The following is a 22,215-nucleotide window of genomic DNA, read 5'->3' as shown; positions in this document are numbered from 1 at the left end:
TATAGTTTTTGTTTGGTGTTGCTAAGACAGCTGCTTTAGTTATTATATCATTGAGTTCTTCTATGCTTTCGTCGATATCTCTACCTGTATTTATTTTGTACTCAACATTAATGTGGCTACTCACGTATTTTTTATATTTTAGCCAATTCGTTTTATAAGAAGTCAAACCTACTTTTGGATTAACGAATATAGGTTGTTCACATAACTTTATTAGTACAGGAGAGTGATCAGAAGATAGATCAGTACTTGTATCAGCTGTTATAAGCGATTTATCTATATTTTTGATTACAGCAAAATCAATTAAATCTGGTATTTTTTTACGATCACTAGGCCAATATGTCGGCTTACCAGGAGATATTATGTCAAGGTTATTGTGCCTATTTATAATAGTGTGATACAGCTGTCGTCCTTTCGGATTAATTAGCCGTGAGCCCCAATACGTGTGCTTTGCATTGTAATCTCCACCTGCTATAAATCTATGGCCTAGTGTTCCAAAAAAGTCTTTGAATTGGATGTCTGTAATTTTAAACCGAGGCGGGCAGTATATGGCCGTCAGATTTAAGTCCCCGCAGCGATTTTTAATAGTTATTGTTGTAGCTTGTAATTGCGCGGTGGCATAAGATTCTGATGTGTGGTGATTTAACCGTTTTCTAACCAACACTGCTGTTCCTCCATGTGCCTTTCCATCTGGGTGGTTTGTAACATAGAGTCTAAATCCCGGTATAAAGAAATTGTTTTTGTTCGTAAGATGAGTTTCTGACAATAGCATTACATCGATACTTTTTTCATCCAGAAATCTAATGAGTTCCAATTTATGTTGGTTAACACCGTTAGCATTCCATAAACAAATGTTCAATACACTCATTTTTTACTTAAAAAAGTTTGCAACATTTGGTTTTGTGATTTGATTACCTCTTGAATCATATTTTGCATTGAAGCCATAAATTGTGTCATACATTGGGTGAGGTTTAAAATCATAGTTTCAACGCTTCCATTTGGTTGGTTTTGGGGCAATTGCATTTGTGTAGTATTGCCTTTCACCACGTTTGCATAACTCCCTTGTGTAGCATTGTCCTTAAGATTTACTGGTTTTGAAATTTGGACGGGGATTTTAATATTTTCATTAGATGGAATATTCATCATTTGGTTACGACGTGCTTGGATGCCCTGTGACAACTTCGATTTTAAATCTTTGTATACAGGGCAACCCCTGTAGTTAGCAGTGTGATTTCCTCCACAATTGCTGCATTTTTTATTTAAATCCTCTTTTTTAAGAGTACATTTTGAAGTTGGATGTAGATCACCACATACTACACATACACTTCGTAGAGTGCAATATGCTTTCGTGTGTCCATACTCTTGGCAGTTTGTACATTGTACTGGACCATTTCTCTTGTGTGGTTCCTCAACGGTGATTCTGCGATGGAGAAGATATTTTAAATTGTAAATCGGGTGTATTTCATTTTTCTTTAATTTGTTGGAATCTGGCATCAATTCTATTTTGAACATTGGTTGTGGGACTTTGTTCTTGTTAAAAATATTTACTACTGATTTAATGCTAAAACCACCTTCTTCTAGTGCTTCTCTAACATCGTTAGAGTCTACCGAAGACTCTATACCTTTTATGACAACAACTAGGCCTTTTGAGCTCTTCAGTTGGTAAGAGTAGTAATTCTTGTTATCATTTGATAGGAATTTTACAATTTCCATGAAACTTTTTTCAGTGTATGTTTGAATTTTTGTTTCATCTATGTTACCTTTTTTCAAAGGCACAATGTGGAAATTGTTTGTGCCTATTATATTGCTCATTTTTGAAACAAGCGCATTTGAGCTACGCTCACGCAAATAGATTGGAGGGGGTTTGGCATTCACGACCGTGGTGGTACCCTTTGCTTCGTCGTTAGGCCCTTTGCTTAATAAGGCAAATCTGTTGCCAATAAGAATTTCTGGCTTTTTGGTGTTTGGCGTGTTTGCTTGAAATTTTTTGGTATTGACCGCTGTTTTAATAGGACTCAATTTCCTTTTTACATTAATGTAGCGATCAATACCAGTCTGAACTGATGGCCCTTTTTTGCTTGGTACATTCTCACCTTGCATTTTATTTTCCTTCGCTGTCCGGGTGCTTGCTGGCTGCATAGTGGCTGCTGTCAGTGGTTTTGTTGTTGCCCGATTGCTGTTTACTGCTGCTTCTGCTGACTGCGCTTGCTTAGTCTCTCTTTCGTCTGATCGATGCGATGACTCATCATCGCCGTTACATTTGTTTTTGCCAGGAGTTGCTTTTGTTGGCTCGACAAAACTGAAGTAGGCATTTAAGGAATGCCTACGGTTTTGCGGTTGAGGCTGCGAAGCACTCATAATTGTTTGTTTTTTTGTTTTGTTTTTATATATTTGTTTTGTGCACTATTTGTTAATGTTTATTATTAAAAGTTTGTGTGCACTGTTTTTTTATTTGTTTGTTTGTTTTTATTTATTATTTTTGTTTGCTTACTTTTTGCAAAAATTAGAATCACGGAGCGAATTCAAAAACACGTCCGTACACTTTGATACATTTAATGGTCGTTCTGTTATCTTAATAAAACTTTCGGAATCTTCATCGGCCGAATGAACAGTGTCTACGTTAGATTTAGATTCTTCATTAAAAAAGCATTCCGTAGTTTTAATACGATAAAAAGCTTCTGCTAAACGATTTTCTTTACCTGATGTGTATTTTACCTCAAAGTCATACTCATCAAGTCGAATCTTCCATCTTTGTAATTTGGAGTTTGGTTGCCTTAAGTTGTGGAGCCATTGCAGTGGTTTATGATCACTATTTATTAAAAATTTCCTGCCGTATAAATATGGTCTAAAATTGGTAAATGGCTAAAAGTTCTTTCTCAGTAGTTGAGTAGTGCAGTTCATGTTCATTGAGTGTGCGACTAGCAAAACAAATTGGATGTCCCTGTTGACTTAACACTGCCCTATTGCCAAATTTGACGCATAAGTCGTCAATGTCAATATTTTCTCATAACTTGGATATGCCAGAATTGGATCAGTAGTAATTAAAATTTTTATAGTGTTTATAGCTTCCATGAATTTCTCATCTGAGCTATTTATTTTATTGTCTTTTTTAAGACAGTTAGTCAAAGGTTTAGTTATTGCAGAAAAGTTTTGGATAAATTTACGAATAAATTCCGCCAAACCAAGAAATTGTTTTATTTCTGTTCGCTACACTTAGTTCCACTGGGTATACTTACTTGTATCTTTTGATTAGGTACCTCTTTTTGTGTGGATGTACTAAATTAAAGAGTTATAATTTTTGAAAAGTAAAAATTCAGCAACTTATATTTCCTTTGGCGGGCAAAACTTTAAGAGATTCACAAACTTAAATATCTTTACACAATTTTATATGTAATAAAATATATATAATTTTGTATTTATTTACACTGCTGCTAATGCACAACCACACGCACTGCCGAAAGGTTTTTTCCAATTTAGGACCACAAAAAAAATTAAAGCGGATCAACCGTTGATAAACTGGCGATACTTGTGTATATCTTACGGGCGTAGAAATCGTGGTGTGATGCTGTATGTTGTGTGTGATGAATGTTGTGTTGTATGATGAATGTTGCGTTGTGGGATGAATGTTGTGTTGTGGGGCGAGATACCATGAAGTCGCATAAACATCCCGGCCCCCATAGGCGAATTAATTGCATAGAAGCCTCCGTAGTTTTTGTAGGGTACTGACTACAGCGCTGAATCCCGTCACTTTTCGCTGGTTGCGATGACTATGATGTGGTGGTGTATGCGTGCGTGCACCTCGGGACTCGGCTCTTCGGCGTTGCACTTGATACCCATGTTAACTGTGCCGCTGTTGATTATGCCGGTGACTGGCGTGCGTTGACTGATCAGCGTGTCGAGAAAAGCGGGGAAACAAGGTGTGATGCGGTCTGTGGCAGTACTGACATGACCCGTCTGACGTACACTCCAACGTGGCGTGCGTGTCTGCCAAGCATGTCATGCAGTGGCCGTGGGCTCTAGCGATCTGTTGGCGCTGAGCGGCCGTCATCGTCTTGAAGATCGTGCATCTCTTCAAAAAATGAGGTCGATGGCATAGACTGCGTCGTGGCGGTATATATTCTTCGAACTGCTCCTCGCCTGCTTCCCTGACTGGTTGAACGGATGATTGGCTGGGCGGGCTTGTGCCTTGTTGCCTCCTGGGTGAGGAAAATGTATATTAAACATGGTTTTGCTAGTAGTATGAAGTATGCTACTCATTTTACTTGTATATATGTACATATGTGTATATATATGTAGAGCGTTCGTGTGGACACGTCCTTATACGACGAGTTTCCAAGAAGAAAGAGAACGATCTTCGAATTTCATTTGACATAAAGGTTTCACATAAAGGTTTGACATGAAACGAAAAGAAAATCATACATAGCAAAATGTCAAAGTAGCAGGTAGAGTTACCATGCTTAATACAATTGAAATTAACTCCGAAAGGAGTGGCGGTGCTGCCACAATACTCCCCTCCTAGTTGGGATCTGCGGCGGTGTAAACAGGTTTCAAACGGTCGATAGAAATGTTGACTGCTTTAACGTTAATGTCGACGGTGAAGTATTTTTGATAGCGATGAATAACCTTGTAAGATCCTTTGTAAGTAGCTGATAATGATGATCGTACCGACAAATCGCGGATGAAAATCTGGTCGCACGTTTTTAAATCCGTGTGCACAAAGACATCTCAGTGGTATGCCAAAACGTGTTGACCGGACGTAGGTCGAGCATTATTTGTCGCAACTGAGAAACAACTTCAGTTTCATTATCTGGTACAGGACAGTCGATGAAGAATTCGGATGGCAAACGTAGCGTCGTCCCAAAAACTAACTCGGCCGGTGATGCTCCAACATCCGGTTTAAAGGAGCAGCGAAGTCCCAATAGAATTATCGGTAGCAAATTTGTCCAATGTTCCTTGTCGTGACAAAGTATGGCTGACTTGGGAGTTCGGTGCCAACGTTCGACGATCCCGCTGGTTTGTGGATGGTAAGGCGTAGTTTGTAGGTGTTTGACACCGATACATTGGAGTAAATGTTGAAAAAGTGTACATTCAAATTGGCGCCCTAGGACTGACGTTATGTCGGTGGGGATTCCAAACCTCGATATCCAGCCGCTGATTAATGGTTTAGCCACTGTTGGTGCGGTGCTGTCTGGAATCGGGAAAGCATCTGGGCACCGGGGTTTTTTTTGTTTTTGTGTTTTATTTTTTTTGCTTCCGAAGGGGGAGTCTTCTAAAGATACTGCCAGGATGAGACTGGTAGCATGCACGATTCATATTGTTCGCTAGAGTACACCTCTTTCGGGACCACGCCCAGACAGTGTTAAATAACTATGCTGGACTTGCGCAACAGTATGCCTACGTACTAAACCCTTATCTCTGGCTGTTGTAGCTTGTATTCGGACCTGTGGGACCGCCGTTAGGCACTTCTTCGCAGGACCAAGCTGAGTTATTTCCGGAAATTTTAACAAAATATCCAAAAATGGCATATTTACGTTGATGGTTGAAATATTCGGTGTATTAATTGACTTAATCGAGCACATTGTTTTTAACGCGGTGCGACGGTCAAGTAGTCGATGTCGATTGAGATCTTGTAGTAGATCGAAAAATGATAAGAAGTCTGCGCCTATAATCGCCTGAGAAACGTCGGCAATTACGAACTTCCACACGAACTATCTACGTAAGTTGACATTTAATTTAAGTAGGACTTCACCAAACACTTGAATTCGTGAACCGTTAGCAGCAAACAATTTCGTATCCGATTTAGATGCTTCTGCCAAACTTGAACACTTCGGTATAGTCGACACCTCTGCGCCAGAGTCGATGAGGAAACTCATTTTTGCAGTAGTGTCAAATATGTGAAGGCGATTGTTCGTAACGTTTGCCTGATTCTGAAAAACAGTTGGCTGAGCAGGACTAATTTGAGTTGGTTGGTGGCTGAGGATGAGCCATTTTGCACGGCTGTCTGCATTTACGGGCGTTACGACCAAATTTCGCGTGATACCAGCACATTTCGTTGGAGCTGTTGTGTGAGTTACGGGTACCTGCCGGGGTCCCAGATCTAGATCTAGGCCGAAATCGATGTTCGTGGTCGCTTAGTACTTGGTCAAGTCGTTGTTTGAGCGCTGCTATTTCGGCTCTCAGATCTTGGTCGGTAGATTGTTGAACGGTGCACAATTCGCTGCAGTCTCCTTAGCGCAATTTAATGGACTCCGCAATGGAATCGGCGATTTTCAACTTCTCGACGATTGGTACATTTGTAGCAATGATTGCTGCTTGCGTATATGTAGGCAACCGAGTGATCCATAAGTCATGGAGAATGCTCTCGCTTAACGTGGTTCCCGCGGCGCGCTTCCTTTCATTGTAAACGTTGCTTGGGCGTCGTTCGCCCAGGGGCATCTCGCGAAGTACACGCTGCTGGCTTTCCGTAAAATTTTCAACTATGGTGCGCAGTTCCATTAACTTTGAAGGTGTAACGCTTGCCAAAACGATATTAAACTTTGTTATGTCAGCCACGATACCCGCTGCATCGGACCAAAAGTTTAAAGAGTAAAAATATGCCTCAATATTATCCTCTCGCATCTGGGGCAACGGCAGTCGTGGTACAAAATGCTGTGTTGCAGCATTTTCTAAGATGTTCCCTCCTTCAGAAATAAATTGACTTTCGTCGAGACTCATAGTAAAAAATTAAGAAAATTATTAATTAAAAAGTAATCACGTCGGGGTCACCATTGTAGAGCGTTCGTGTGGGCACGTCCTTATACGACGAGTTTCCAAGAAGAAAGAGAGCGATCTTCGAATTTTATTTGACATAAAGGTTTGACATAAAAGCAAAAGAAAATCATACATAGCAAAATGTCAAAATACCAGGTAGAGTTACCATGCTTAATACAATTGAAAGCAACTCCGAAAGGAGTGGCATTGCTGCCACATATATTTAACTATATGTATTTAGTTGTTTATCATTAATCGCGTTCATTAGGTTTTTGGTTTGTACGTACGGATAGTAAAACGGCGTAGTTTTAATTAATTATTGCTTGATTTTATGGATGCGTTTGCGTTCGCTTGTTTTCGGTGATCGGTTCTTCGGTATTTGGAAGAAAACACAATTTCGCAAGTGGTCGAGTTAGTAGGCCAGTTTGTGTTCGTACATTTACTACTCTTATATGACGATCTCGTCCCCGCCGTACCTTTTCAATGCGACCTAGTCGCCATTCGGTTGGGGAAGGCATTCGTCCTGTATGGTGACGCATTCGCCTGTAGTGGGTTCCTTCCGGATCGTTTTCCATCGATATCTCTTATGGAGATCTTTAATATAGTCCTTCTTCCATCTGTGGCTGAATTCATGATGGAGAATCTTGATTCTTTCAAATCGATTTATTAAAGTGAGGGAGTCTCCTTCTGCCTCAGGTATGGCGAGAAGAGGAGCTCCTCTGAGGAAGTGTCCAGGTGTAAGAGCTGTGAAATCGGAGGGATCTTGTGAGAGTGGTGATATAGGTCTTGAATTCAATACGGCTTCGATACGAGTGAGTAGTGTAGTAAACTCCTCATAATTGAATTTATGATTACCAGCCGTTTTCTTTAAATGGGACTTAAAGCGTTTTACTGCTGATTCCCAAAGCCCATCCATGTGTGGAGAGCATGGAGGTATAAACTGCCAATCGATCCCTTGGGGTGCATATTTTTTAACTATTTCAGGGGATACTTCTTTCATAAAGGTTATGAACTCTTTCTCGGTGGCACTTTGAGCTCCGATAAAGTTTTTTTCATTGTCGCTCTTAATCTTTGAGGGAAATCCGCGTCGTCCCACAACGCGTGCAAATGCTGCGAGGAAAGCCGCAGTTGTCAGATCTGAACAAAGCTCGAGGTGTCCTGCCTTTGTCGTAAAACATACAAAAACAGCCACATACCCACAAGAATTGATTTAATACGAGAAGAGAGCTTCTCTTTTCGAGTGGTCGTCTTTCGACCAAATTCGCTTTCTCTCGACTGAAATAGCGAGTTTGGGTGTAGGTGATGAGACTTACTTTGGCATGTTGCAAATCGGAATGCGTTAGTTGTACGCAAGGATCATTTGGTATCCATTTCATTTTTTGTTTAAGTTCTTGTGTGAATTTGTGCATGTAAGCGACTACTCTTAGTGCTCTAGGAAATGAAGTGAGTGAAAATCGGTGGAGAATATCATCCTTTTCTGGAGTGAGAATTTTAAATTTTCCGACTTTCCGGCGGTATTGCATTACGAGCGGGAGACTTTAGTCAGAATTCTTGTGATTCTGTTAGCCATGTTGGACCATTCCACCAGAGTGTAGTGCTGATGAGGTGCAGTGGCTTGCAACCTCTTGTCCTAAGATCCGCTGGGTTATCTGCACTTGCAACATGTTGCCATTTTGCTGGGCCAACTAAGTCCAAGATTCGAGATATTCGGTTAGATACATAGGTATTCCAGTAATAGGGTGGTTTTTCTAACCACGCTAAAACTATTTCTGGGTCTGACCAAAGATACGTTTTATGATCGGTTAATTTCAGATGGGTTTGAACTATTGAAATTAATTTTGCTAACAGAAGAGCACCATTCAGTTCAAGCCATGGTAGACTGAGTGTCTTCAAAGGTGCAACTTTGGCTTTGGCTACCAAGAGGTGTGCGATATTTTGTTATCGTACTGTGTGCGTACGTAAACTGTTGCGCAATAAGCCTTTTCAAAGGCATCACAGAAACCGTGTAATTGTAATATTAATGTTAATGTTAGGGGTGAAATTTACCCATCGAGGGATTCGAATTTCTCATATGGTATGCAAGTTGTTAGCAAATAGAACCCATTTTGTTAAACGTACAGGTTTTACCTGTTCATCCCATTCAGTGCCATCTTGCCACATTTTTTGAATAAGGATCTTTGCTTGAATCATTATTGGCGAAAGCCATCCTGCGGGGTCGAAAAGTTTTCCCACCAAGGAAAGTATTTGGCGTTTGGTTATGGCGGACATTGCAGATATTGACTCAATTGTATATGAGAATTGATCTGTTATCGCATTCCACTGAATCCCTAGGGTTTTTGTTGTACTGGCTGTTTCAAATTTAAGGAAATCTGTATCTAATAAGTCTTCTTTCTTAATGTCTTTTATAATTTCAGGGTGATTTGAAGTAATATTCTTTAGAGGGAAACCTGCTAAATTTAATGCTTTGATCACTTGCGATAGTGATTCGCATGCTAATGCGATACTGTGGCTACCTGATAGTATGTCGTCCACGTATGTTTGTGTTTGCAACATAGAAGATGCTAAAGGCAAATTTGTTGTATTTGTTTTCGCCACTTCATGCAGTATCCTGATCGCCAAATAGGGTGCGCAATTGATGCCAAAGTTGACGGTTCTAAGTTTGTAGTCGCTGATTGGACTATTACTCGATTTGAGGAAGACTATACGCTGGAAATCTTGGTCATCTTTATGTACTAGGATTTGTCTGTACATTTTCTCTACATCCCCATTAAAAACGTATTTAAACATGCGCCAATTTAATATTAACAACATGAGATCAGGTTGTAAGGTTGGGCCGATATATAGTACGTCGTTGAGTGATTTGCCTGAGCTCTTACACTTGAGGCATTGAAAACCACTCGTACTTTTGTTGTGAGTTTATCAGGTCGTATTGCACCGTGATGTGGCGGATAAAAAGATAAATATCTACCTTTAGATACTTTTTCATATGGTACAGCTTCTTCCATAGGATTGAGGTCTCGATATTCGTCCATCACATTATCATATGCTGATTTAAGCTCACTTTTCTTCATCAGGCTTTTTTCCAGGCTTAGAAATTGCTGGACTGCTGATATTCTAGAGTGACCTAGAGCTATAGAATCTGGGAAGGTGGGTTTGAAAGGGAGTCGCACAACATAACGGGCCAATTTCGTTTCTTGTTGTGTGAAATAGGCTTCGCATGCCTGGCCTTCTTCTGAAAGTTGAGAGGTCTGAGGTAATTCTTCTACTTCCCAGAATTTTTTGAGTTCATTATTTAAATATTCGTTTGAAATGTTTTTAACTTCAGTTGTAAACGAATTAATTTTTGCTGTGACTTGGCCACTTAATATCCACCCAAAGATTGTATTTTGGGCTAACAATTTATTGGATATTTTTTCCATACCTTCAAGAATTATTTGAGGTATTAAGTCACTACCTAATAATAAATCGATTTGTGATGGGGTATGGCAGTTGGGATCTGCTAATTTGAGATATGAGCGTTTTTCCCATTGCTTTTTATTTACTTCACAGCTTGGAAGCAAATTTGTGAGTTGCGCGTTTGGGGAGACTATAGTGATTGGGCAAATTTTGTTTGAATTTTGTATAATTCTTCCGCCCATTCCTGAAATTTGAATTTTTGACAGGCAATTTTAGCTGATTTTGAGCTTTAGATGATATAAAAGATCTTTGAGAACCTTGATCTATTAATGCTCTTAATTTGAATAATTCTCTTCTATGTTCAATAGCGATGGCCGCAGTGGTTAAAAGAATTTTGCTTTCATTTTCTGAATGAAGAGCTTCAATTTTTTCTGCTTTAGAGCAACATGGTTGTTCTCCCTTTTTTCGGGATTTGAGATTTCGGGATTATCACTTTTGGTGGTAGTGACTAACCCGGTGGTTTTATGAAATTGATTTTGCTTCATATTTTGAAAATTTGTAATATGAAGCAATGAGTGATGTCTTCGTTGACAGTACACACAATTAAATTTGCTTTCACAGTCTTTTGTCCCGTGAGAATTGGACAGACAGTTGATGCAAAGTTTATGTTGTCGGACAAGATTGTTCCTATCTGAAACAGACATTTTTTTAAACTTCTCGCAAGATCTCATATTGTGACCTCCTTTACATATTTCACATAATGATTGCCAATGATTTCTTTGATTTGTCACAAATGTTTGGCTTCTATATTAGCGTGCCTATTATATTGTGTATTATTGCTGGCTTGGGGCTTAAAAAAGTTTTTATTCGACTAATTTTGATTATTTTTTGGTTTGACTATTTTTTTGTCAACTCGCTCAGCTATTTCGTGCTGAGTTGTTAAGAAATCTTTCATTTGATGCCATTTTGGCGATTTCTTTCTTGCCACTAGTGATTGCTCCCATCGTAGCAAAGCAGCATCAGGCAGTGTTGCTGCACAAATATTTACTAGGATAGGGTCCCACGATTCTGTGGAAATCTTTTGTGTTTCTGACACAGATAAACAATTAGTCACTGTCGAGTATAGTTTTTGAAACTCTTGGCTGGTTTCTTGTTGAATTTTTGGTAAATTCATTAAAATTGTTATTTGGTTGTCTACCAATACTCTTTCATTTTCGTATCTTTCGACCAGTGCTTCTCAAGCCAGATTAAAATTTTCGTCATTTAAAGCGAAACGCTTGACGATACTGCCAGCTTCCCCTTTTGTTTTGTATCTGAGATGGTACAGCTTTTGAGTTCGTGAAAGTTTGGGATGGTTAATGTATACGGCAGTGAACAGGTCCCGGAAGGACGACCACTGCTCATAACCTCCGTGAAAAACTTCAGTATCACAAGTTGGCACTTTCAAGAATATACCTGTATCTAGGTCTTCTTTTTGAGTCGTAACTACTCTCGGAGGAGGAGTAGTTGCTCTACATGGCCTTAATAAATTTATTTGGTCCAATATCATTGCCTTCGTAATTTCATATTGTTCGAGGCAGTTTTCATATTTAGCTGATGCCGAAGCTTTTATGTTTTCTGGGAGCTCAGCATCGTCAGTATCTACTACTGTATCGTATGCTGCCAGAAGGCGTGCCCATAAGGTATCTATGTTTTGAATTTTTAAATTTAGAACCGATTCTGTGCTATCATTAATCGGGGAAGCAGTAAATTTTGTGCAGTATCTAACAAAACTGTCACTTTCAGTTATGAATCTTGACACTGAATTATCTTTGGTTCTTTTTTGTTTGGCACCCTGCTTTGAGCATGTAGCTTCTGCAGGTGTGCTTATTTATTTATGTTCTTCAGCCATTTTCGGAATTTCTAATAATTGAGGTGTTCTTGGTTTAACCTCTTTTAATTTCTCAGATTGCATTTATTGAATTGAATTGTAAGCTTTGAGCTTAAAAATGTTTTGCTTTGAAATACAATTAAAAAATTGGTAATCTGAGCAAATGTGTAAATAAAAATGAAAATACAAATAGAATTGAAACTTTTATTATTAATTGAATTATATAATATAAACGTGTGTAATAATAACGCAAAAATATACGTATGTTACATACTTATATGCATATCCCTACAAGAAACTGCTGATCGTTTCACTAATACACGCACATTTTTTTATGTCAGAGCTGACGAAAAAATGACACTCAAATGACTGTCAATGCTTATGTTAAAAAGAGAAACCTATGAATGATATTGCTTATATATGTATATAAGAATGAAATAGCTTAATTATTCAGCACTGTCATCATTGACAGTAAAATGAAATTTAAAATGACTGTCAATGTTGATTTTTTTAAATAAACACTTTTCAACACTAAATATCGTTTATCAACACTGATCTGTATGCAGAAAAGCAACCCTGTAAAAAGAGATACATATAATTCCATATATGTACGTTTATAAAATGTTGCGCAAAAAAATGTTTACTGTTATTCTTGCCACAAACGAGAAGTGTTGCGCGTTAATTCAGTGAATTCTAAATCGAATTATTATATTTCGTGCGTTGTTTAAGTGATTTATACTATATTTATCAAGAAAAGATAAGTAAAAATGAAAAAAAAACGACATTTCAAAATCATTTAAGTAAAGAAAAAAGGGTTTTCAAATCCAAAATAATAAAATAAAAAAATTTGGTGGAATGTGCGGGGAAGTTAAATAGTGCGCAGAATAGTGAACTCATAAATACGATGAAATATGTTGCAAAAGAAAATGGCGAAAATAGTGATGTTGTGAATTGCGAAATTTCAAATGAAACTTTTAGACATTTAGCAATAGATACTTCAGTTTCCTTAAGAGATTCTTTGTCCCAAGATAGCAAGTTAGAAATTGAGAAGAAAGCAAATGAGATTATTTTGTGGGCTATTAGAAATAATATCTCTCAAAATTCTTTAGAGGACTTATTAAAAACTTTGCGAGAGATAGGAGTTAATGATTTACCCCTTTCTGCAAAAACCCTTTTGAACGCAGGCAGGCAAAGAGCTAACATTAAAACTATGTCTAATGGAGAATTCCTCTATATTAGCATACAAAACTTTTTTCTTTCTAACACCGCAAATATTTTTGAGAATTTAGAAGAAATATTAATTGATATAGGTATTGATGGTTTAAAACTTTTTAAAAGTTCTAACCGAGTTTTATGGCCCATAATTGGTGCTATTTCAAACTTACCAAATGTGACACCATTTCTGATTGCTTGCTTTTCTGGTTTTAAAAAACCTGATAATATCAATTCGTTTATGGCAGATTTTTGTTCAGAAGTAAAGCTGTTAAGGGAAAAGGGAATTAAAGTTGGTCAAAACTGCACTTTAAAAAAATTTAATGTTCGCTTATTTTCATTTTCTCATTCCTCTTTTGTATCATCTCTTTCACGATTTTTCGCAACAACCCGCACATTCTGTTTAAACGATTTTAATAACATAAATTTAATAAAAATTTTAATTTTAGATGAGCTCTACAAGCAATATATTTGGCGAATCAATCTTTGAAAGCCAAGAAGAAAATGGTAAGAAAACAGAAATATAAGGCAGTCGTATTCCATTAATAATATTTAGATATCTATTTCAGATCATTAGATATTGATCCCAAGGAAGTTATATAGTATAAAAGACAACGTATCAACAACCTCAACCCCTTCACAAGATAAAGAGAATTATCAAGAATTAAATACGATGGCCATCCTAAACGAAATTCTGGGAAAGCAGAGGGAAATATTGGATAAGATACATACTTTAGAATCAAATGTAAGTAAATATTCTATAAGTTTTACAATTTAGATATTAATGCGGCTCTTTTTTAAAATACATAGCAACAGATATTATTCGATACATTAGGTTCACTAAGTAATGGACAAGTGTTGATAACAGGGAATCAAAAACAAATTACGGACAAATTGGAAACAGTGGAACAAAAAGTAAATATTTATATATAAAGATATAATTACAAATAAAATAATTTATTTGTATTTTCACAGTCTATAGACTATAGATAGATCGGAAATGCTAGCACAGAGTTCCCTGATTAAGGAATGTAAGGTGCATTTAAAAAAAATGAGCGATCGGTGTGCCTCATGACCGGAGAGGAAAAAGACGAGGCTCGCGACCAGGTAGCAACCCTTTTACCTATTCAAAACTTTGAGGGATGTTTGGAAGTGGAAGAAATGTTAGAGAAAGCTGAGTTCGCACAATCTATGGTAAAAAACATTATTTATAATATCAACATCTTAAAAATTACTATTTACATTTATATATTATTATTTTACAGATCAGTTATGTCTACAAACTTAAAGGGACATCGGACAATATTGAAAACTCTTTCAAATATAAGTATCGGGTGATTTTTTTAGAAGCTTGATAACTTTTTTTAAAAAAAAAACACATAAGATTTGCAAAATCTCATCGGTTCTTTATTTGAAACGTTAGATTGGTTCATGACATTTACTTTTTGAAGATAATTTCATTTAAATGTTGACCGCGGCTGCGTCTTAGGTGGTCCATTCGGAAAGTCCAATTTTGGGCAACTTTTTCGAGCATTTCGGCCGGAATAGCCCGAATTTCTTCGGAAATGTTGTCTTCCAAAGCTGGAATAGTTGCTGGCTTATTTCTGTAGACTTTAGACTTGACGTAGCCCCACAAAAAATAGTCTAAAGGCGTTAAATCGCATGATCTTGGTGGCCAACTCACGGGTCCATTTCTTGAGATGAATTGTTCTCCGAAGTTTTCCCTCAAAATGGCCATAGAATCGCGAGCTGTGTGGTTTGTACGCCATCTTGTTGAAACCATTGGACCGTAGTTTTCTTCCATTTGTTGGCAACAAAAAGTTGGTTAGCATCGAACGATAGCGATCGCCATTCACCGTAACTTTGCGTCCAACAGCATCTTTGAAAAAATATGTGGTCCAATGATTCCACACAGCTCGCGATTCTAAACCATTTTGACCAAACAGTGCATTTTCTCAAGGATGCATGGACCCGGCAAGTTGGCCACCAAGATCATGCGATTTAACGCCTTTAGACTATTTTGTGTGGGGCTACGTCAAGTCTAAAGTCTACAGAAATAAGCCAGCAACTATTCCAGCTTTGGAAGACAACATTTCCGAAGAAATTCGGGCTATTCCGGCCGAAATGCTCGAAAAGTTGCCCAAAATTGGACTTTCCGAATGGACCACCTAAGACGCAGCCGCGGTCAACATTTAAATGAAATTATCTTCAAAAAGTAAATGTCATGAACCAATCTAACGTTTCAAATAAAGAACCGATGAGATTTTGCAAATTTTATGCGTTTTTTTTTAAAAAAGTTATCAAGCTCTTAAAAAATCACCCGATATATTTGCAGACAGCCTACTAGAGCATTTCAATTTTGATGGAAGAGGAGAAAAACAAGCATTATGTAAGCTAAAAATCTTCGAAGAAGTTTTAAGAGGTAAATAAGTTTAATGTAAAAGCAATATAAAACTATTTTTTATTAATTTCAATTTTATAGTCGTTTACCAGCCACACGGATCTTTCAATTTGGAAAAGAGTATACGGAGGTCTATTGAACGGGGTCACCACCGAAATAACCAAAAAAATATATATTAATAGGAAAAGAAACAATTAATATAATTTTTCAATAATTTAATTTTATTTTATTACCATTATGATTTTGAAACATGAATTATATGATTTAAAATTAATGAATTATTGTGATTTAATAATAAGATACCTATGTAAATATGTAAATTTTGAAACGTGAATTATTGTGATTTGAAATATGAATTATTATGATTTAATATATTATAATATAAAATAGATTTAAAAATAAATTTTATAAGATATGGAATTTAATTCTGATGTAATTAATTTTATTATATAGAGTTATATTAATTTTTTTACAACATTTTTGACATAAATGTTATTTTAATATTCAGATTATAAATGAATAAAGATAAAACCAATTTGAACAAAAAAAATGTGTCATCATTGAAAGATTTGTAGTCATAAATGACAAATTGCAGCTATGTTAGCTTTTCAGTCATTATTGACAATTTTCAGCTTTGACAGATTTGTGGTCAGCAATGAACCAAGAAAAAGCATGAGAGTAAGCAGTAGAGATATATACTGATTTAATTCCGAATACCAGTGTGTTAAAGAGAGATGCAAGCTCACACGCATGCGTTTGTTTACATCAGTTTTTTCCCTAAGCCCTTAAGAAAATGATAGAAACTTTGTTCTGCGCGCTGACTGAATTTCTTTCAGCTCTGACAGTCAAATGTACGTTCAGCTGACTGTCAGTGTTCTTGTAGGGTATTGTTATGCTTTATGTTTGTATGCCGTTTCCCTTATAGTTTCGCTTAATTGTTATATATGTACATATGTATGTAATACGTATGCATATGCAATATAACGAAATGCGCGGAAAATAAGAAAACAATTTTTTATATATTCGAAAATATGTCAATATTAAATATGTGAGTATGTATGCATACGTTTGCTCAAAAAGAACGCGAAAAAGAAATTGCGATAAGTACTCGATGTACGCACATATGTATATACCAAAACTATGTATATATGTATAAATGTGCATACATAAATATGTCTATTAGTTAATTTTAATTTTTCAATGTTTGGATATGGATATCCCCCATGTACATGTACTTTGATTTCGTTTTTTTTCTAAAGTTCGTTGACCGTAGTAATAAATGTAGTTAATACTATATTATTACTTGTATAAGGGTATGTATGTATTTGTAACTTTTTATTCGCTCGTTGGTAAATATTTAGAGAGAGAGAAAGCGTACGAGAGATAAAGGAGAGAAATAGTTGGATCGCGATATACATACATACATAAATATCCACTGTTATGTTGTTTTTTTTTCCTTCTGCCTTTGCTTATATGTTAAAGCGATCCTGCTTTTTGCTTTGTTAGCCCAAGGGGTATCATCAAAACTTGCAAGTAAGAATAATTGACTTAGAAAATTTGTTTTTTTTGTTTTTTGTGGTGTGTTTGGAGACACGAAGTAAGCTTGAAGGCAGGTAGTTTAAGAACAGTTTTTCAAAATTTTTTCTTAAAACAGTTGACTTATGTATGTACCAAATGTCTATGTATATATGTCTATAAATTGCGGAATATAAATTTTGGCGCGCAAAGTTTGATGGCCCACAAATTTTTGTATGTATGTATGTATGTATATGCACATATGTATGTATGTATGTATCTTTTATACAATTTAGTACCTTTACTTATATGTGTACATATGTATGTATTTGCAATTTTTTTCCTCGCCTCTGCTTATTTATTATAGGCGATCCTGCTTGTTGCTTTTTAGCCCAAGGGGTATCACCAAAACGCGCAAGTAGAATACTTGACTTTGAAGAAAACTTTTTTTTGGGAAAATTACAGTGTGCGTGAAAACACAAAATAAGCAGCTACCGTAATTTTTTCATGTATTTCGGTACCTATATACATACATACATATGTATATACCGAACTGTCTAACCGGTTTTTCGTATAGAACAGTTGGGTTATTTCTAATTTACTGTATATCGTATTACAGCTCAAACTGTATTTTAAACATACATATGCGCATAAATAATTTTTTAAAAATTTAATTGGAACGGACTTACTTTTTTCTCCGCCAAGGGTTTATGGGTAGGAATACTTATTTTTGTGTGTGTATCTCTTCTCTTGTTTATTCTCCTATTGTCTTCTTGGTTTTTTTTCTTGTTTGATGTCTTCCGTGATTAGTTCTTTTCCTCTTCTCACGCTGCTTGCCTGCTGAGAATCCTATATACTTGTATGCAGGTTTTGGGTTTTTATTTTTGTTGTTGTTTGCGTATTATGAATTTTACCGCGCCCATACTTGATTTTTAGTTTTTTTTTTTTGGCATTTGTTTTGTTTTAGTTGGTTTTGCGCCCGTTTCGTAAATTTAATCACTTAATATATGTTTAAGTACGTATTTATTTATTATTATTTTTTTTTGTGTGTACTTTTAATTGTTTTTTTGTATAGTTTCACATGCATTTTTTTCACTTTTCCACCTCTTGGTGGGTTCCTTTAAAATAGTAGGTGCCTGTCTAAGAGGCTCGAAGGACCATTTGTTCGCTATACTTAGTTCCCCTGGGTATACTTACTTTTATCTTTTGATTGGATACCCCTTTTTGTGTGGATGTAAATTAAAGAGTTATAATTTTTGAAAAGTAAAAACTCAGCAACTTATATTTCCTTTTGCGGGCAAAACTTTAAGAGATTCACAAACTTAAATATCTTTACACAATTTTATATGTAATAAAATATATATAATTTTGTATTTATTTACACTGCTGCTAATGCACAACCACACGCACGGTCGAAAGGTTTTTTCCAATTTTGGACCACAAATTAAATTAAAGCGGATCAAACGTTGATAAACTGGCGAGACGTGTGTATATCTTACGGGCGTAGAAATCGAATGGGGCCCACCCCGATCTGACCAATCCGTTTTGCTCGGTTGGGTGGTGAAAACGATGTATGTGTGGTATGGTCGTGTTTGGTGCGTGGGGTTGCGTGGCGTGATGCTGTATGTTGTGTGTGATGTATGTTGTGTTGTGGGGCGAGATACCATGAAGTCGCATAAGCAATTTCTTTTTCCATTTTAGGAACGGGATAATTTAAAATTGCTTTGATTTTATTAGGGTTAGGCTTAATACCTACTGGCGTTATGATATGATCAATTCGGTTCCTCTTTTGAAAAACTCGCTTTTATCCATCTGAACTTTCAGATTCGCTTCGTTTAATTTACGGAAAACTCTGTATAGAGATTCTATGTGTTCCTGTTGTGGCGTACTGAATACTACAATGTCGTATAAGTAAACCATACAATCTCTCCCTATTAAACCATATAGAACCGTATTCATCAGTTTCTGGAAGGTGGCTGGTGCATTTTTAAGCCCAAATGGCATTCTTAAAAATTCAAAATGTCCGCTCTGTAGAGAAAGCTGTTTTTTTTCCTATCTGCCGGATCCATTTCTATTTGATGGAAGCCTTGCGCTAAGTCTATTGTTGAAAAATACATACACCTACCTAGTGGTTCGAGAATTTCATCCATGTTTGGAATGGGATACCTATCACAGACAGTAATACTATTGATCTTGCGAAAATCGACAACAATCTTCCACTTCTTTTTACCTGAAGCATCTGACTTCTTTGGTACCACCCAAATTGGCGCTGGATATGGGGAATAACTATGAGAAATGGTTTGATTTGCAAGCATTTCTTTTATTTGTTTGTTCATTTCTGATTTATGAATTTCAGGATATCTATACGACTTTACATATATTGGATCTTCATGAACCGTTTTAATTCTATGTTATATTTTATGAGTAAAGGTGAGTTTGTCCTCTTCTTTATAAAATATACTTTCAAATTTTTTTAAAAGTTTTTTTTAATGTATTTAACTCTTTTGAATTTAAATGTTTAATTCTAAATTTATTATCTTTGGTGTTATGATTTTCGTTCATATTTAATTCTTGAAGGCAATTATCAAAATTTTCAGAATTTGATTTATTCTTGAAAAAGTTATACCGAACACCATTCATATGTATCATATTTTTTCCAGATCAACTTTAGCTTTAAGTAGCTTAAGTATATTACAACCAAGTAAACCGTCGTAGTTATTCAAAAAATTATAAAAGAAAAATTTCAGTTTTTTCAAATGTTCATCGCCAAACAATTCTTAGGTTTCATTTAGACAAACTTCTCCTATCGATGTTGTTAATGTTATTGGCTGAACATAAATAATATTTTCGTTGAATATTCCAGGCTTTATTAAACTAACTGATGAACCTGTGTCGAGTAAAAATGTATAATATTTTTTATTAAATTTCAGTTCAATTGTGGAGAGCCTTCCGAGGTTGTTAAGTGAAAATTTACCTCATCCTGTTCCATTGGTTCAGGATAGCCAAAGCGTCTTAGTCGAAATTAATTTGACCCATGAATCTTATCTTGTTTTAAATTATTTAAGTTTCTATTAGTATAAATGTTTGCAGAATTAAAAGGTGTATGCCCAACTTGTGGGAAATTATTTTTAGTTTGTTGATTGCTATGTTCATTGAAAAATGGTTTATTTTTATAATAATTATTTTGATTGGAAAATGGATACTTTTTGAAAAAGTGTTGTAATTAGAACGAACTAGAAATTGACTCGTATTGGTTGCAAAATATTCTACACCCACGGCCAAGCGTAACTTACCACTTGATATTTTTTCACTATTTTCAATTTTTTCGTTCTTTGGGTCACTTTTTTATGGATTTAATAGAATACGGGGAATGTATAGATGGCTCGAATATATTTGGTTAACTGTTGACTTTAATCTGGCCCATTTGTAAAATTAAATTGAGACAACTTTTTTTTATTTGCACACAAGTCTTTGATTTCATTATTACTAATTCTTGTAATAGCTTAACAACATTTTTTGTTTCAATTGAAAATGGAATTACAACATATTCAAAAAGAATAACGGGAAATCTAATATGGCGTCGGTCCACCTCTAGCGGATATTACAGCTTCGATACGAGCAGGCATTGACCCAACAAGTTTCTCCAAAACACTGCTTGAAATTTCCTCCTCCCAAACACTTTCTAACATTTTTTTTAGTTCTGGTTTACTTTTACTTTTTTGACAGAACTTATTTTTTTTTAAATATTTTATATTTGTGTAAGTCAGAGATCACTTCGTTAAAACTTAACGGAAAAATTCCATTACCGCAACAAGTACCGTTACAATGAGTGATAGAACACGTTTTCGCTAGAAATTTCTTAATGGTAAGTTACGCTTGGCCGCGGGTGTATATTATTATTGTTGTTCATATAATTAGGTAGTCTTGAATAAGCGTTAGTTCTTTGAATTGTTTTTTGTTTAGGAAATTGTTTATTATTTTCATAAACATCGTTTCTTATAACATTTTGATTGCTGATTGCTTAAGGTCAGTAGCAAGATTAACGTTTATTAACGGAGTTAAATAGTTTGGCATTTCTCTTTTTAATGTTTTCAAACTTATCTGATCTAATTCATTATACAAAAATATTTTAGTTGAGCAACTTTAATTTTTTAGTTTGATAACATCCTTTTCTTTACAAACTTCTAAATTAGTCTCTTCGCATAGTAGCTTAACATTATTTTTAAATTTAATATTGCTTATTTCTAGGATTAGTGTTGAAACTGCCGTGTTCTCCGATTTCATCTATAAGTAACTGCCTCAGCGTCATCCAATCTGGTGGTTGCTCTCGTCTAACCACGTCCAATGCAGCGCCTCTGAGTGTTTTTATGACACAGTGTAGATAGAATACTTTCATCTCTTCCGATATAACAGGAGACTGTGGCATGATCTCATCCACACCTTAAATAAACAGTGCTAAGTAATTTCGATCACCATCAAACGGTTGAATACGTTTGATGTTTTGATTCTTTTACACATGACTCAAGCAGCTCGCGACTTCCGGTCATCGACCAAGTATCCTCTGGGTAGCCTAAGAACATTCGTTTGTCGTTTAGGCGCAGTTTGAAGGCGAGCTAAAGTGAGAAGGCGAAACATATCCTACATAGGGTTGTGCGTTGGGTTTGAGACCCGCCACGTAAAAAAACACCCCCAATGAAAAATAGCAACCAGTCTCGGATGAGTGACCCCCTTTTGATGACGACCATGGCAAACGAAATAAGGACTACGAATTGAGGGCATGCACCTGGAATGCCCGGTCTCTTAATTGGGAAGGTGGGGCTGCCCAGCTGGTTGATGTCCTCGTTAGAGTGAAGGCTGACATCACCGTCTTCCAAGAAATGCGCTGGACGGGACAAGGACTGAGACGAGTGGGTCCTTGTGGCATTTACTACAGGGGCCACATAAAGGAGCGCAAGTTTGGTGTGGGATTCGTGGTGGGAGAGAGACTCCGTCGCCGAGTACTATCATTCACTCCGGTGAATGAGCGTCTAGCCCAGTGGTTCCCAAACTTATTTTGTCTACCGCCCACTTTGAG

General features: G+C 36.3%; 1 long non-coding RNA gene across 2 annotated transcripts in view; it reads left to right on the top strand.

The window, feature by feature from the left end:
• LOC126764295 (uncharacterized) overlaps nt 1-14,678 on the top strand; it is a 45,642-nt gene extending 30,964 nt beyond the window's left edge. The window contains exons 2-6 of one of the 2 annotated variants that reach the window (XR_007667901.1): nt 13,675-13,732; nt 13,795-13,970; nt 14,036-14,140; nt 14,201-14,419; nt 14,491-14,678. This is a non-coding gene — a long non-coding RNA (uncharacterized LOC126764295). Of the gene's footprint in view, nt 1-13,674; nt 13,733-13,781; nt 13,971-14,035; nt 14,141-14,200; nt 14,420-14,490 lie in introns of both variants that reach the window. The other variant, XR_007667902.1, reaches the window with a different exon arrangement.
• Nucleotides 14,679-22,215: the final 7,537 nt, after the last annotated feature.

This window comes from Bactrocera neohumeralis, unplaced genomic scaffold, assembly GCF_024586455.1.
Source record: "Bactrocera neohumeralis isolate Rockhampton unplaced genomic scaffold, APGP_CSIRO_Bneo_wtdbg2-racon-allhic-juicebox.fasta_v2 cluster09, whole genome shotgun sequence".
NCBI classification, from domain to species: domain Eukaryota; kingdom Metazoa; phylum Arthropoda; class Insecta; order Diptera; family Tephritidae; genus Bactrocera; species Bactrocera neohumeralis.
Note: the sequence above shows the minus strand (reverse complement) of the source record. Positions and strands in the feature narration are given on the sequence as shown.